We start from the raw sequence: 14,828 nt of genomic DNA on the forward strand, positions 1-14,828 counted from the left end.
TCAGAGCGGGGTTGGATCTCAGTGGCAGGTTGGGGCACAGGGGGAGAGGCAGCGGTGAACAGCCTTCGTCCCACCTTGTGGGGTGCTTGGCCATCATATGTCTGCGCATGCTGGTGGTGGTGAGGCTGGTGGTGGTGGCTCCCCGGCTGATCTTGGCGCGACAAAGGTTGCACACCACTGTTCGTCGGTCGTCTGCACTCTCAGTGAAAAACTGCCAGACCTTTGAGCACCTCGGCCTCTGCAGGGTGGCATGGCGCGAGGGGGCGCTTTGGGAAATAGTTGGTGGATTATTCGGTCTGGCCCTGCCTCTACCCCTGGACACCGCACTGCCTCTTGCAACCTGCCCTGCTGCTGCCCTTGCCTCCCCCTCTGAAGACCTGTCCTCAGTAGGCGTAGCAAACCAGGTGGGGTCAGTCACCTCATTGTCCTGCTGCTCTTCCTCTGAATCCTCTGTGCACTCCTCCCTCGGACTTACTGCCCTTACTACTACCTCACTGATAGACAACTGTGTCTCATCGTCATCGGCCTCCTCACCCACTGAAAGGTCTTGCGACAGTTGCCGGAAGTCCCCAGCCTCATCCCCCGGAACCCGGGAACTTTCCAATGGTTGGGCATCAGTCACGATAAACTCCTCTGGTGGGAGAGGAACCACTGCTGCCCAATCTGAGCAGGGGCCCGAAAACAGTTCCTGGGAGTCTGCCCGCTCCTCAGAATGTGTCATTTTCATGGAGTGAGGAGGCTGGGAGGAAGGAGGAGCAGCAGCCAGAGGATTCTGAGTTGCAGCAGTGGACGGCGCAGAACTGTGGGTGGACGATAGATTGCTGGAAGCACTTTCTGCCATCCACGACAGGACCTGCTCACACTGCTCATTTTCTAATAAAGGTCTACCGCGTGGACCCATTAAATGTGCGATGAATGTGGGGACGCCCGAAACGTGCCTCTCTCCTAATCCCGCAGCAGTCGGCTGCGATACACCTGGATCAGGAGCTCGGCCTGTGCCCACACCCGGACTAGGGCCTCCGCGTCCTCGGCCGCGCCCACGTCCTCTAGGCCTACCCCTACCCCTCAGCATGCTTTATTACCAGTAATGCAGAAACAGAACGCTGTAATTAAATGTGCTGCTTATTGGCCTGTGGTTGGAGGCTGACTTCGCTTACGGAACGCCAGGAAATAATTTGGCGCAAGCCTGCTGTAACACTTAGCTGGCTGCGTATGATTTTGTAGAACTACTACACCCAGCACACACAGACCCAGAACACTGAGCACAGTGACAGGCAGGCCAAATAGATTTTTTGCCCAAATATTTTTAGCAAAGGCCCACTGCCTATATTCAATCAATAATATTAATATGTCTTGTGTCCCTGCCTACGCACTTCTATCCCTGGAGTATGTCACAGAACTGCAGAGTGTTGCACTGTCAACTGCAACACAGCGGTGATTTCAGAGCCCAGACAGAGCCAGGAAATAATTTGGCGCAAGCCTGCTGTAACACTTAGCTGGCTGCGTATGATTTTGTAGAACTATACACCCAGCACACACAGACCCAGAACACTGAGCACAGTGACAGGCAGGCCAAATAGATTTTTTGCCCAAATTTTTTTAGCAAAGGCCCACTGCCTATATTCAATGAATATGTCTTCTGTCCCTGCCTCCACACTTCTGTCCCTGGAGTATGTCACAGAACTGCAGAGTGATGCACTGTGGACTGCAATACAGCAGTCATTTCACAGCCCAGACAGAGCCAGGAAATAATTTGCCGCAAGCCTGCTGTAACACTTAGCTGGCTGCGTATGATTTTGTAGAACTACTACACCCAGCACACACAGACCCAGAACACTGAGCACAGTGATAGGCAGGCCAAATAGATTTTTTGCCCAAATTTTTTTTAGCAAAGGCCCACTGCCTATATTCAATCAATAATATTAATATGTCTTCTGTCCCTGCCTCCACACTTCTGTCCCTGGAGTATTACTGCAGGGCGCAATGCTCTGCACGGCCGAAATATCAAAAAAAAAAAAAAGTGCAACACTGCAAAAAGCAGCCTCCACAGTACTGCACATGGTTAGATGTGGCCCTAAGAAGGACCGTTGGGGTTCTTGAAGCCTAAAATACTCCTAACGCTCTCCCTGCCTAAGCACTTCTGTCCCTGGAGTATTACTGCAGGGCGCAATGCTCTGCACGGCCGATATACCAAAAAAAAAAAAAGTGCAACACTGCAAAAAGCAGCCTCCACAGTACTGCACACGGTTAGATGTGGCCCTAAGAAGGACCGTTGGGGTTCTTGAAGCCTACAATAACTCCTAGCACTCTCCCTATAGCAGCTCCAACACGATAGCACTTTCCCTCAGCTATGTCAGAACGCATCTGTGGCGAGCCGCGGGAGGGGCCGATTTTTATACTCGGGTGACACCTGATCTCGCCAGCCACTCACTGCAGGGGGGTGGTATAGGGCTTGAACGTCGCAAGGGGAAGTTGTAATGCCTTCCCTGTCTTTCAATTGGCCAGAAAAGCGCGCTAACGTCTCAGAGATGAAAGTGAAAGTAACCCGAACATCGCGTGGTACTCGTTACGAGTAACGAGCATCTCGAACACGCTAATACTCGAACGAGTATCAAGCTCGGACGAGTACGTTCGCTCATCTCTAATGTTTTCCTAACATACAACACAACACCTCCCCCCCCTTTTTTTAGGTCTGTTTCTTATAAATAAGTTGTATCCTTCAAGCCTTGTATTCCAATCATGTTTAACATCCCACCAAGTTTCTGTGATGCCTATGACATATTTCTCTTACTGTGTTAGGAGCTCCAATTCTCCTTGTTTGTTTCCCATGCTCTGGGCATTTGTGTAGAAACATTTTAGTTTGTGATCGGTGTCTCTTGCTCCTCTACTTTCTTTCTGAATTTTTTGTCTTTGTTCTTTTTTTCCACTTCTAATAGCAAGGTTCCCAAATGTATTAATTAGCTGTATATTTTTACCTGGCCTTTCACTTCCCTTCCCATATTGTTCTAGTTTAAACCTCTCCTAATGAGTGAAGCAAGGCGTCCACCAAATATATCCTTACCCCTTTTTCTAAGGTGCAACCTGTCTCTAGAGACCCTAAATAGTCCAGACCGAGCACGCTGTTAAACAAATACGGAAGGCGCACCCGAAGTCTGGAGGGGAGATAGCATCAGGTTTCTCTGTCCTGTCCTAGTGCACTAGAAAGAGATAAGATAGAAGAAACCAAAAAGCCAAGTTGACCAGGCTAGGTGATCAAGGGACTGGCTTGACTATTTTTTTTTTCGAAGAAACAAGTGTGTCAAGGTCATTGAGGGCAGTGACGTTGTATAGCCAGAGGTATGTAACAAAGAACCTGGAATTAAAGCATTATAAATCTTTGTGGAACAGGAGTAACCAGTTAAGACTGTTAAGCAAAAGTTAAGATAGAACCTAATGGTAGTCTTAACAACACTAAATATGTCAAGTAAACATCTTAGTGATACCTAGTTCTACATTACTACGCAAGAGTCTGTATCATAGGGTTATGTTGAGTTGTAGTCTGCCAAATCTTCCTGGGTACTCCCCGAAAGTTCTGCCAGGAAGGTAGGCAGGCACTGATGTAAGTAGAAGGGGGAACAATGGGATTGGATATGCGGTTCGCAAGCAGGATTGGTGAGTCCCAGTATTCCCCAGTATATTGGGCAGGGCACAGGTGCGGCAATGGCAGGTTGGTGCAGCTCTACTACTGAGAGGACCCAGCAGAGAGTGCTGTGGGGGCTCCAAAATATGTCAGATCGACCAGGGCATAGTCCTGGAGCCATAGAAGCTATCAAGCTATGAAAAGATGCATCCACACCATTCAGTAGCTAGTCATGCCTCCCTCCCCACCACCACCCACACACACAGACACTCCTGAGTGGTTTTTAAAGGGGTTATACTATTAAAAAAAAAACTGCTGTAAATGATATAGAATAGAAAAGATACATTAGATCACCTCTTGTTTCACCCGATAGGAGCCATGATGCCAGTAATACAGCATGTCACCTCTTTGGCCACTGAATGCCTGTAATGGTCACATGCATGCCACTTGTAAACAAAGACGAGCCGGATCACGAGAGCTGCAGCACTGGATTGGCAGGAGAAACAAGATGTGAGTAGTGTTTCCTTTCTTATTCTATACCATTTGCAGCTTTTTAAAAATTTTTGGTCACTGTTTTTTTTAACCACAGATTAAAAAATGGGTTAAAATGTCCAATCTGTTTGGATCCATTAAAAAAAAGAATCTAACTAAATTAGGATTTTGCTACTTTAAAAACTTGGTTGAAAAATGGGAAAATTCTAAATTATTTCCACACAACCATTTTCGTTTCCAATAATTTAACAAAACGCTGTCCTGCACTTGTGTTTTAAGATGCGCCAATCTGAACAGGCAGTTCTTGTAACCCCATTTTACCTCTCGGGCTAGTTTCAGACATTCCCCCATGCTGTTTCTTTTAGTCTGAGCTCTCCCCTTTACATAACACTTGATGCTACTGTGGCATCTCCTCTGTAACTAAGAGCCAGCCTGAAAACAACACAATTAACATCTCCTATTAAATACTTCAAAAACATTTTACACCCCCTGCAATCCCGTTTTATGACATTCCTGTGGCACATGACAAATTCTTGCATGCCACCCAGATTTACTATGTCACCTAAGGAATTAAGTCTACATCTTGTATAACACTTATTACATTATGATGAAGTTTGAAATTAATTTCTTAGTTTCTCAAAAGAGATTATTCTGTGATAAAAGAAAACTTGAGAATCCGGTACAAGTTTTAAAAAAGGGGTTAAAATCTATAACTTCCCTCCTTTTTATTCAAGAGGTACCATGGGTTAAACTATATAAACTCAGTGGTGCATAGATATTAAATGGAACACAAGTGACATAAGGCTGTGAAAAGCCACATGCCACCTGTTACATAGCCTCTTGGGATGGAGAATTAACTGATTGTCTTCTGCAGATGTTACAGAGAGAAGCATGCACGGCGTCACTCTATCTTCAGTCTTTTTTCCATATTTTACTATACCGGTGATGATCTAGAAGACATAATTTAATAGCATATGATTATCTAATAACACCATGGAATTAATGACACTAAGGAATGATGGCTAAAATCCTTAAATACATGTGCTATATGTTATAAGTTTGTTTACAGGATAAAATAAAAAGTACTCCTAAAAATGGCCCTTGAATCATCCTCCTCGGTCATATTTCTAAAAATTATACACTATCCTACCAAAAGTAATTGGCCCCCTGAGCAAGAATAAAAATGTAGTGTTTTTGTACATATGTTAATACTTAGTAGGACCTCCTTTGGCCCTAACGATACCAGATACTCTCCATGGCATACTTTCTACTAACGTCTGATACACTTCAGCTGATATTTGCCTCCATTCACCCTGCAAACGTCTGGTGAGTTCTCTCAAAGAAGATGCATTGGCCCGTCTACAATGATGCAAGGAGCGTCATCATTTGACAGTTCAGCAATGGAAGAAAGTCCTATGAACTGACAAATCACACTATGCTATTTTCAAATCAGATGGACATACCTGGGTGCGGAGAAATCCTGCAGAACACCCTTTTCCAGAGTGTGTTGCGCCAACAGTTCAGTATGTGGAGTTTCTATTATGGTGTAGGCGTTTACCTGGCATGGTCTCAGTCTGTTGGTTGTAATGGCGAGAACCATGAACAATGAGGTGTATCTTTACATTCTAGGTAATTTACAATACTCTGGGAATGGTCAGCAATACTTCCAACAAGACAACGTGCCTTGTCACAAATCCAACACTGTTTTATGTTGGTTTGAGAAAAGCCACAGCGGTACCTGTTGTAGCCACTTGTCTTCAGCCCAAATTCTCAAGAAGTGTGAGCTCTGGGGCCAGACATTTTAGCATTCCAGCAATTAATATATTGACTCACTATATAGATGGCCACAAAAATTTGTAATTGACAAAAACAGTTGCCAGGACATTGGTCAGTATCTTTGTTTGTTCTGAATGTAGAGAGTGGAGAAAGCCACTGCCAGACTCCTTCTTTAGATCCAACTACGTGATTCTTATCTCCCCTGATATCTGGCATTGTGGGGTGGTTCAGGAGGCTCTAATACATATTACACGTTTATCCAAAATCATTCGGTTTGGCCGATATATTGTACATCTAATGTCTTTGGCCAGCCATAAACTACACGTACACATTAGACATAGATTGGCCGAACACAGCCAAATTCAGTGCGGCCAGACAATTATGCATGTGTAAAGTAATTCTCCCCTGATGGCAGAAGTTTGGGGGAAGAGAAGGACTGCCCAATCCTTTTATTCTTGAATGATAAGTGGCGGTCACAGATGCCTCAGAGAGACTTTCTCCCCTCATTAAACATGCATGTTCAATAGAGCCCAGTATTCATGTGTATGAGGGCATTAGGAGTATTTCCTGGAATGGAACCTGTTTGCAAGTAGGGGACTATCTGTACTTAATAGAGCACCCTTTTGCTGTCATGACCTGTTTCAAATGTGATACATAGCAAGTCACCAGCATACTTCATGGGCAATTGCCTCCAGTTGACTAATATTTTTGGTTTTACGAGCAATCCCACCAAAAACTTTTATGGGGTTTAAGTCAGGCATCTATGACAGCCATTCTAGAATCTTCCAGAACTTCTTCTGAAACCAAGCCTTGAGGTATGCTTGGGATCACTGTCCCGTTGGAAGGTCCAGTAGAATTTCCTCACACTTTATTGAATCCATCTTGCTTTCCACACCCTGCAGGTTTCCATCGCCAAGGGAAGCAAAGCATCCATTGCCATGCTTCGCTGTAAATACTGTAAATGCTCTAAACTTTTCTTGTGCTATTAGCTCAGTGCTACATCTTGGAGTTTAGGCATGAAGACCTTCAGTGTTTAGTATGTTTAATGTGCTGCTGCCACCAAGTCTTGCTGCAAGTCTTTTGCAGTCACTGGAGGGTGACCACTTGCCTTCTCTGGAATCTAGTGGCAAACAGTGATAGCTTCCTCTTTTTGCCATGTTGTATAGTCAGTGTTCCTTTAACCCTGAACTTACAAACTATGCTTCCAACTATACCTCTAGGAACATTCAGTGCCTTTGCTATCTTTTTGTATTCTTGTCCTTGTTTGTGCAAGAAATGATTATGATAACCGAGCGCAGGCCTTTGCGAGGAGACAGCGGGGATTAAGGTGGTTATCAGAGGAGCTCTATTGTCCCTCCTGGCCCAGCCAGGCAGCGCACAGTAGCAAATAATAGAAATAGAGGTAACTGTTATAATTTGAATGTTCTCGTGATGCCAGTGCCTCTTAAGGTAATGAAATGGACGAACCAAATAAAGAGTCAGTAGTCCAATCGTTGGTTGAACCGGAGGCACACGGTTTACTTAAAGGAGATGTCCCGCGCCGAAACGCTTTTTTTTTTTTTTTAAACCCCCCCCCCCCGTTCGGCGCGAGACAACCCCGATGCAGGGGTTAAAAAAACCACCCGCACAGCGCTTACCTGAATCCCGGCGGTCCGGCGTCTTCATACTCACCTGCTGAAGATGGCCGCCGGGATCCTCTGTCTTCATGGACCGCAGGGCTTCTGTGCGGTCCATTGCCGATTCCAGCCTCCTGATTAGCTGGAATCGGCACGTGACGGGGCGGAGCTACACGGAGCTACACGGAGCCCCATAGAGAAGAGGAGAAGACCCGGACTGCGCAAGCGCGGCTAATTTGGCCATCGGAGGGCGAAAATTAGTCGGCACCATGGAGACGAGGACGCCAGCAACGGAGCAGGTAAGTATAAAACTTTTTATAACTTCTGTATGGCTCATAATTAATGCACAATGTACATTACAAAGTGCATTATTATGGCCATACAGAAGTGTATAGACCCACTTGCTGCCTCGGGACATCTCCTTTAACATTGGTAACATTAGTTTTGTTAGTACATACTGCAACAGTCTTAGGTAACAACAGATCTGGCCCATCTTACCCATCAACCAACAACCTTCTGTTTTGCTAACACTCCGTCCAATAAACATAGTTGCCATCAGTCTCACTTATCTGACAGTGGATTCTCAAAAAAGTGTTCTCAGCATGACAGAGAATCAAACGGACAGTCATTTTCCTAGTTCCTAGATCCTATCATCTTGAACCTAACAGGCATTCCATACGCTGACTCACGCCCGACTTGTACTCTGACTGAAGATGTGAGTTGATCCTGTTGCATCTTCCTGTGGTTAAGCAGGGGAGTGTGTAACATTCTCCGCCGATTTCTCCTCCGAAGCTCCACAGCCCCGTCATACCCGGAGGGGTCACTTCCCCCTTCCCAGATAAGATGGGGTTCTAACCTTCCACGGACTTTGGCGGTGTCAGTGCCTGAGCCTCCTACACATGTCCTCCTCCCCATACTACATCTCTTCTCTCTCGTCTCTCAACTCTCCTCCCCCCTAACCTGCCCACTCCTCATTCACACAACAAATGAGCAGGTTAGGGTGACAGGAACACAGAACACATTACAGTTTGGTGACACAAACACTAGACATCTAGACAATGCACATGAGATAGCCAAGCAAGTGCTGTGGGGTCCCTACTCTACTCTGGGGCAGTACATGATCTCTTCCCTTAACTTTTTGGACTACTGTCTTTTTTTAACTTACCCAGATTTCTAACATGCGATGAAATGTCACAGTCAACAAAGCCCAAGCCAAGTCTAGGTATTTGACGTGTTTATCTCAAGCACACCTGATGGAACTAATGAAGCCCTTGATAGTTGCATTAAGGGTGTTATTACAAGAGTGCTGGCATTAGGATTCAAACCAGGAGTTCAGTTCTTCATAAACCACTTAGCCACTTAACTATCCAACTAAAATATATGAGCAACTGAAACTAATTTCCCTATGATGAATTATTGGAACCAGCATCTGCATCAGGCACCCGTCGGCAGATACCAGGGCCAACTGAACTTGGGTGTTTAAAGGAGTTTTCCCACTAAAGTAATGTATCTTCTATCCACAGAATAAGGGATAAATGTATGGTCTGACCACTGGGACCCTAGTTATCCCGACATCTGTGCACTCGAGTTCACAGGTACGAATGTGTGGCCACGGTCCATTCACTGCTATGTGACTGAGGGAGATTGCCAATTTTCCTCCGTCCTATAGAAGTGAATGGAGCAGTGGTCAGTATTCGCACAAAGAGATCTGGGGATCGATGGGGAGCTGAACACTGGGTCCTGTGGATGGGTGATGAATGTAATTGGCGGGAAAACATCTTTAAAGGAAACCCGTCATGTCTTATAAGTACCATAAACTAAGTTATGGTTCTTATGGTACAGGTCTCGCTTAGTCCAGGGGGTGCAATTTTTATACTTAACGGGTTCTTTGTTACCACACTGTTACCCTGGGAAGTCAGCTCTCTATCTATCAGTATAACTTTTCATTCAATCCATGCGCGTGCGCTCCCATAGAAAACAGTGCCGACTTTCCAAGGTGATAGGTCGAGAACCCAGTAAGCATAAAAATGACATCCCTGGACTCATTGAGACTTACCTTATAAGCACAATAACTTAGTTTATGGTGTTTATAGGAGGTGACAGATTCCCTTCAACGTGATTGTGGCAAACATGTACCTTGTTAAAGCAAGAGAGATAGACGGGGCTTTATTGTGACTGTTGGCCACATACAACTGTAGCAATGCCTGATTGAGACATCCACCTATTGCAGACCAAAGCTCTGTCATTTGCTTCAAATCTTAATGCAAGGTACACAACAATGGCAGGTGGTACAATACCTGACTCTTAGGATTTGCATAAGCAGTTTAGACCTTGGATATTTAAATACATATTTTCCTTTATAATTGAATCATTTCTACCTCCTATAAAGTTTGTATTACAGGTGTGGTCCATGTAAAATCCCTTGCACAAACCTGCAGATTTGGTTGTTAAGTTATAGCAATCGAAATGAAGCTAGATAGCAGATGACTGCATATGTGTCTCTGCATGTATGTAGATAACACCAGTCAAGGAGGGGTGAGAACACCTTAACTATTTTACTTCCAGGGGAGCTGGCGTAATCAGTGGGAAGGAATGTGTGTGCCCAGTAAAACAACACTGAATAACTAATCCATTTGTGCATATCTCACTGCAATGAATGAGAGGGAAATGTAGTTACCCAAGCATGTTGTGCAAAAAAACTGTGATTTATAGGTCACGACACTTTCATACATACAAACATATTTCTTTGTTATCATTGTGAGCAACAAAAAAAAACAATGTGTAGATCTTATAGAAGTGGGTCTGCTGGTCAAAGACTAGGGTTGAGCAAACTGAACCAGTAGAACCCAAAACAAGCTTTTGCAGCGTCCCATAGTGTAACCCCGGACACATGGCATACGCTGAGGAGCTGGGAGGGTAAAATGCTGACTTGTGACGGTGGCACTTACCAGACTCCCTCCTGGAGGGACACATGTAGCAAAGACCAGGGCAGCGCTGAGCCTCTTCCGGATACCCCCAGCATGGGGATTCCCAATAAACAGGGTAACAGGTGTAGGGGATGTCACATGTGACACCACCGTTCCAGTACCCCCTGGCATGACCATCGGCAGAGAAAATAAACGAGCTACAGACAGTTTAGGTACCTCAGGTCCCCGGGAACGGTCAGGGCCTGGAAATAACTTTACCGCAAACTTCACTGTTATAGTACAAGGCATAAATTCAACAGAGATACTGGTGCAGGCAATACAAGAGATTTGAGGTCAGGGAGAAAACTCAGGTTTACACCGGTCCTGCAGTCTAAGGTATCTGTCAGGCACCGCTCCTAGACAGGGAACACTCCAGAGGAGGAAGGGGGTAGGGTCACTCCACTGACTCTCTAGCAGACAAGTACCTCCACTCAGACTTCAAGACGCCTGAGTGGGAACACGGTCAATTGAGTACCTCTGCACTAGGCCTTGACTGACTGAACTTGGGCTCTGCTCTCTCTCTTTGGGGCTCACTTACAGTTTGAGTTGTAGACACACGTTCCAGGAAAACCTCTCCTTTTCCTCCATCTTCAACACATGAGGGCTGAAGGTGCCCCCATGTGCCTCTGTGTTCTCTATCAGCTCTAGAAGATGGACCCTGCACTGAAGATGGAACTCTGAACTGCTTTCCCGCTCTCAAGCACTCACAGGATAGAACTGATACATTCACAGGCAGACAGCTCATATTTTGCAGACATTAACCCATCACACGCTGCAGCTGTGCAATACACACAACAGAATGACAGGATATTGGGCACAGTGCATCAAGACAAGACATTACATGTATGACATTATGGAGGGGGCCAGGAAAGCACGTACTGGGTCACTACACTTTTAGCAAAGTTCTACCCACAACAGGGTTCTACTGGTTCAGTTTGATCAACAATAGTCTGAACACTGGTGTATATGACTTTCTAAGAGCTATTAAAGCCCTGTATAACTCTCAGTATGGCTTTTAGACAATATTATACACAAGTTTTAGGGATTTTGGTGAACATCCAGTTCGGTTTGAACTAATTCAGACCCAACCATACTTTTTGCAAAAGCCAAACCAAACTTTTCAAAAGTTCGTTCATCACTTTCAAAGACATTCAGCTTATTCATGAAGGCTTCTGCTGCTTCAACAGAATCTGGTAATAATCCATTATCCTTGCGGGACTACCTGATAGTCTCCCTTTCAGAGAAAATAATAGTAGAACATAGTAGATTTTACCCTGACCAATGCTTTAGTTCTTAGCTACTAGAAGTGTTCAGTAGCTGCTTATCTTCCTAATCCTATTTAGAAAAAAAAATATGTACATGCCATACATGCATGTTTATGCTAATGTTGGGCAGTGAAGGATTATTCTGCTGCCAAATATTGCTATAACATGACATCTCCTCCTCCCTCTCTCCTCTCACAACTTCATTACTGCACAGAGGAAGATATACAGCTACATCTTGCCCCTTTCACTGTCTCATATTTGCAGTTAGTATGGTGACCTGTTATTGCTTTCTGCCAGTTTTTGTTTACAGGCCTGCAGCAGTGATGTCTCACTGACAACATGTGACTGCACCAGCCAATCACTGGCCTCCGCAGTACACCGCTGGGGCCAGTCATTGACTGCAGCCTTGCAAAGAGCGTCTAGGAACAGTGCAGAGGCGGCACTGTTGCTGCGGGGAATTCAAAAGGTAAGTAACACTTATTTGGTTGTGTTGCACAATAGACTGCCATTGCCTTAATTTTGTCCAATCTCTGACAGCCCATTTAATTAATTTATATACTCAAATTAAAATAAAGTCAAATTCTATTTGGCTGCCTTCCCTATAGAGTACTGTGTGCACATAATGATGGTCTTTAAACTTTTTCTACTGATGGAATGAGTGCTGGCTTGGGGGTTTCTTGAGTGAACCAGAGGAAATAATCCTAAGGCTCATTATTTTACTGCTCAAAATTAGTTCAAACGACCGAATTTCAGCGATAATCATTACATGTAAACACGTGCATCGTTCACTTTCCGTTTGAACAATGATTTTAAAGTGAACTTCAAATCCATCCTTCAGCTACTGGAGATAAAGCAGTTTGCATTTATCTCCCGAAGACTATATGCTGTGTTCTCCGCAGGGAGCCAGCAGATAACATTGTATTCTGCCTGCAGCCCCAACTAGAAGAATGCAGCTGCTCGCACAGCTGAGTGTGTGACTAATCACACACTGGGCTCTGCAAACAGCTCCTGGAGGCCCATTTACATGCAAATGAAGATGATAAACTGTTCATGGCAATTAGTGTCCATTAACACTTTATGCAAAAAGATTGCTAAAACTTTCAATCTTTTGAAAGATTATCTTTGCGTGTAAATGGGCCTTAAAGGGGTTGTCCCGCGCCGAAACAGGTTTTTTTTTTTTTCAATAGCCCCCCCTGTTCGGCGCGAGACAAACCCGATGCAGGGGTTTTAAAAAAAACGGATAGTACTTACCCGAATCCCCGCGCTCCGGTGACTTCTTACTTACCTTGCGAAGATGGCCGCCGGAATCTTCACCCACGGTGGACCGCAGGTCTTCTCCCATGGTGCACCGTGGGCTCTGTGCGTTCCATTGCCGATTCCAGCCTCCTGATTGGCTGGAATCGGCACACGTGACGGGGCGGAGCTACGAGGAGCAGCTCTCCGGCACGAGCGGCCCCATTCAGAAGGGAGAAGACTGCGCAAGCGCGTCTAATCGGGCGATTAGACGCTGAAATTAGACGGCTCCATGGAGACGAGGACGCCAGCAACGTAGCAGGTAAGTGAATATCTTCTGTATGGCTCATATTTAATGCACGATGTATATTACAAAGTGCATTAATATGGCCATACAGAAGTGTATACCCCCACTTTCTTTCGCGGGACAACCCCTTTAACCTTACGGATGTCATTATCATTGCACATAGATCTCATGAATAAATTCTGATAGGTTGGGGAATTAACTTTGCAAGAATTGTCACTAGCAGCAAGGAGTTAAACAGAGATCAAATTGATTTTCAGCCCATCTGATCCTATAATTTTCCTAAGATCAGCAATGCTAGAGGTGGCTACTTATCCCATTTCACCATATCTACCACCAGCTATCTTATGCCTATGGTAAACTTTACATTGTCGTGAAATAAAATTTAAAAAAATGCTGCGCTAGATGTCCATGTAATTTTTTTGTGTTTTCTTCTCAATGAAAAAAACTGCAGTATACAAACCCTATGTAAAAACCACGTTACTTGTCTTACTGCTGTGCGGTTTTCAGTAGAAAGAGTTCTAGGAACATTTTTAAACCATGTTAAACCCATGTAATACTTAACAGCTGCATCACTGTTGCAGCCACGTTAGCATACACAAATACTCATTTTTAAGTTATGCAGTATGCACCCTATGAACACCCACTAGGAAATTTATAAAGCGTAGCAGTTGTCGATAATAACCAGATTGCTACTTTCATTTTCCCAAAAAATGAGACATTAAGGGCTCCTGTTCACAAGCGAATTTTCACTGCGTTCCCCGCGGTGATTATCCGGCCGCGGGGAACGCAGTAAACGCTTTTCATAGTGTTCCTATGGAAAGCGCAGCCCTCCTGTCCACGAGCAGAGAATCATTGCAATTCTCCCAAATCTCATGTTTTAGATCCCTCTTACTGTGACAGCAATTGGGGCACAGACTGATCCCCTGACCATCGTCATTCAGATATTGGTTGCTCTGTAGCCTCACCAGGGAGTGATGCTTATCCCTAATGCCTGTACAGTAAAGCCCGCATATTGCGCACGTTGGAGCATAATTATGCAAGAATCTACTTATGTCTTTGCAACTATGTAGGCAGCAGGGATAAACATTGCTCCCGGCTGCCACTACTGAGCCACGAGTGTCAGGATAAGGCCGGGGGCACACTTACTGTGGGTGCGAGATTCACACGGACACAACATAGAGATACGATATGTCCGTGATACAAGCAGGAATAGGATATGTGATGAGTTCTTAATCTGCATAACTCTATAGGCTATAATGGGGCCATGAGCAGCCCATGAATTAACACAGAGCTCACACAGCCCCAAAAATGCTAGTCTGCCGAAGGCCTAAGAATGACTAGAGTGGCTGCTACACCCCCCTACACCCACCATCATTTATGTCTGGGCTAACTGCCAGCCACCTGCCCTAGGTAAGAAATAAGGGTATGTGGCTGACGCAGTAAAAAAAAAAATGGTACTGTGGCTGGCACTGATATAAGAGGCAATGTGCCTGGCTCTGTTTTCGGTGCCCCGTGACTAACATTGTTATGGCAAACTATACTTGCCAACCAAAA

General features: G+C 44.9%; 1 protein-coding gene and 1 long non-coding RNA gene across 3 annotated transcripts in view; one reads left to right on the forward strand and one right to left on the reverse strand.

Annotated features, from left to right (window-relative positions):
- LOC136623053 (uncharacterized) overlaps positions 1-4,030 on the reverse strand; it is a 38,589-nt gene extending 34,559 nt beyond the window's left edge. Inside the window, exon 1 of the long non-coding RNA XR_010792230.1 lies at positions 3,974-4,030. This is a non-coding gene — a long non-coding RNA (uncharacterized lncRNA). The remainder of the gene's footprint in view (positions 1-3,973) is intronic.
- TFDP2 (transcription factor Dp-2) overlaps positions 3,516-14,828 on the forward strand; it is a 71,224-nt gene continuing 59,911 nt past the window's right edge. Inside the window, exon 1 of one of the 2 annotated variants that reach the window (XM_066598144.1) lies at positions 3,516-3,598. The gene's annotated coding sequence lies outside the window, so the exon portion shown is untranslated. Of the gene's footprint in view, positions 3,599-3,997; positions 4,130-14,828 lie in introns of those variants that run through there. The other variant, XM_066598143.1, reaches the window with a different exon arrangement.

This window comes from Eleutherodactylus coqui, chromosome 1 (genome assembly GCF_035609145.1).
Source record: "Eleutherodactylus coqui strain aEleCoq1 chromosome 1, aEleCoq1.hap1, whole genome shotgun sequence".
In the NCBI taxonomy this organism is placed as follows: domain Eukaryota; kingdom Metazoa; phylum Chordata; class Amphibia; order Anura; family Eleutherodactylidae; genus Eleutherodactylus; species Eleutherodactylus coqui.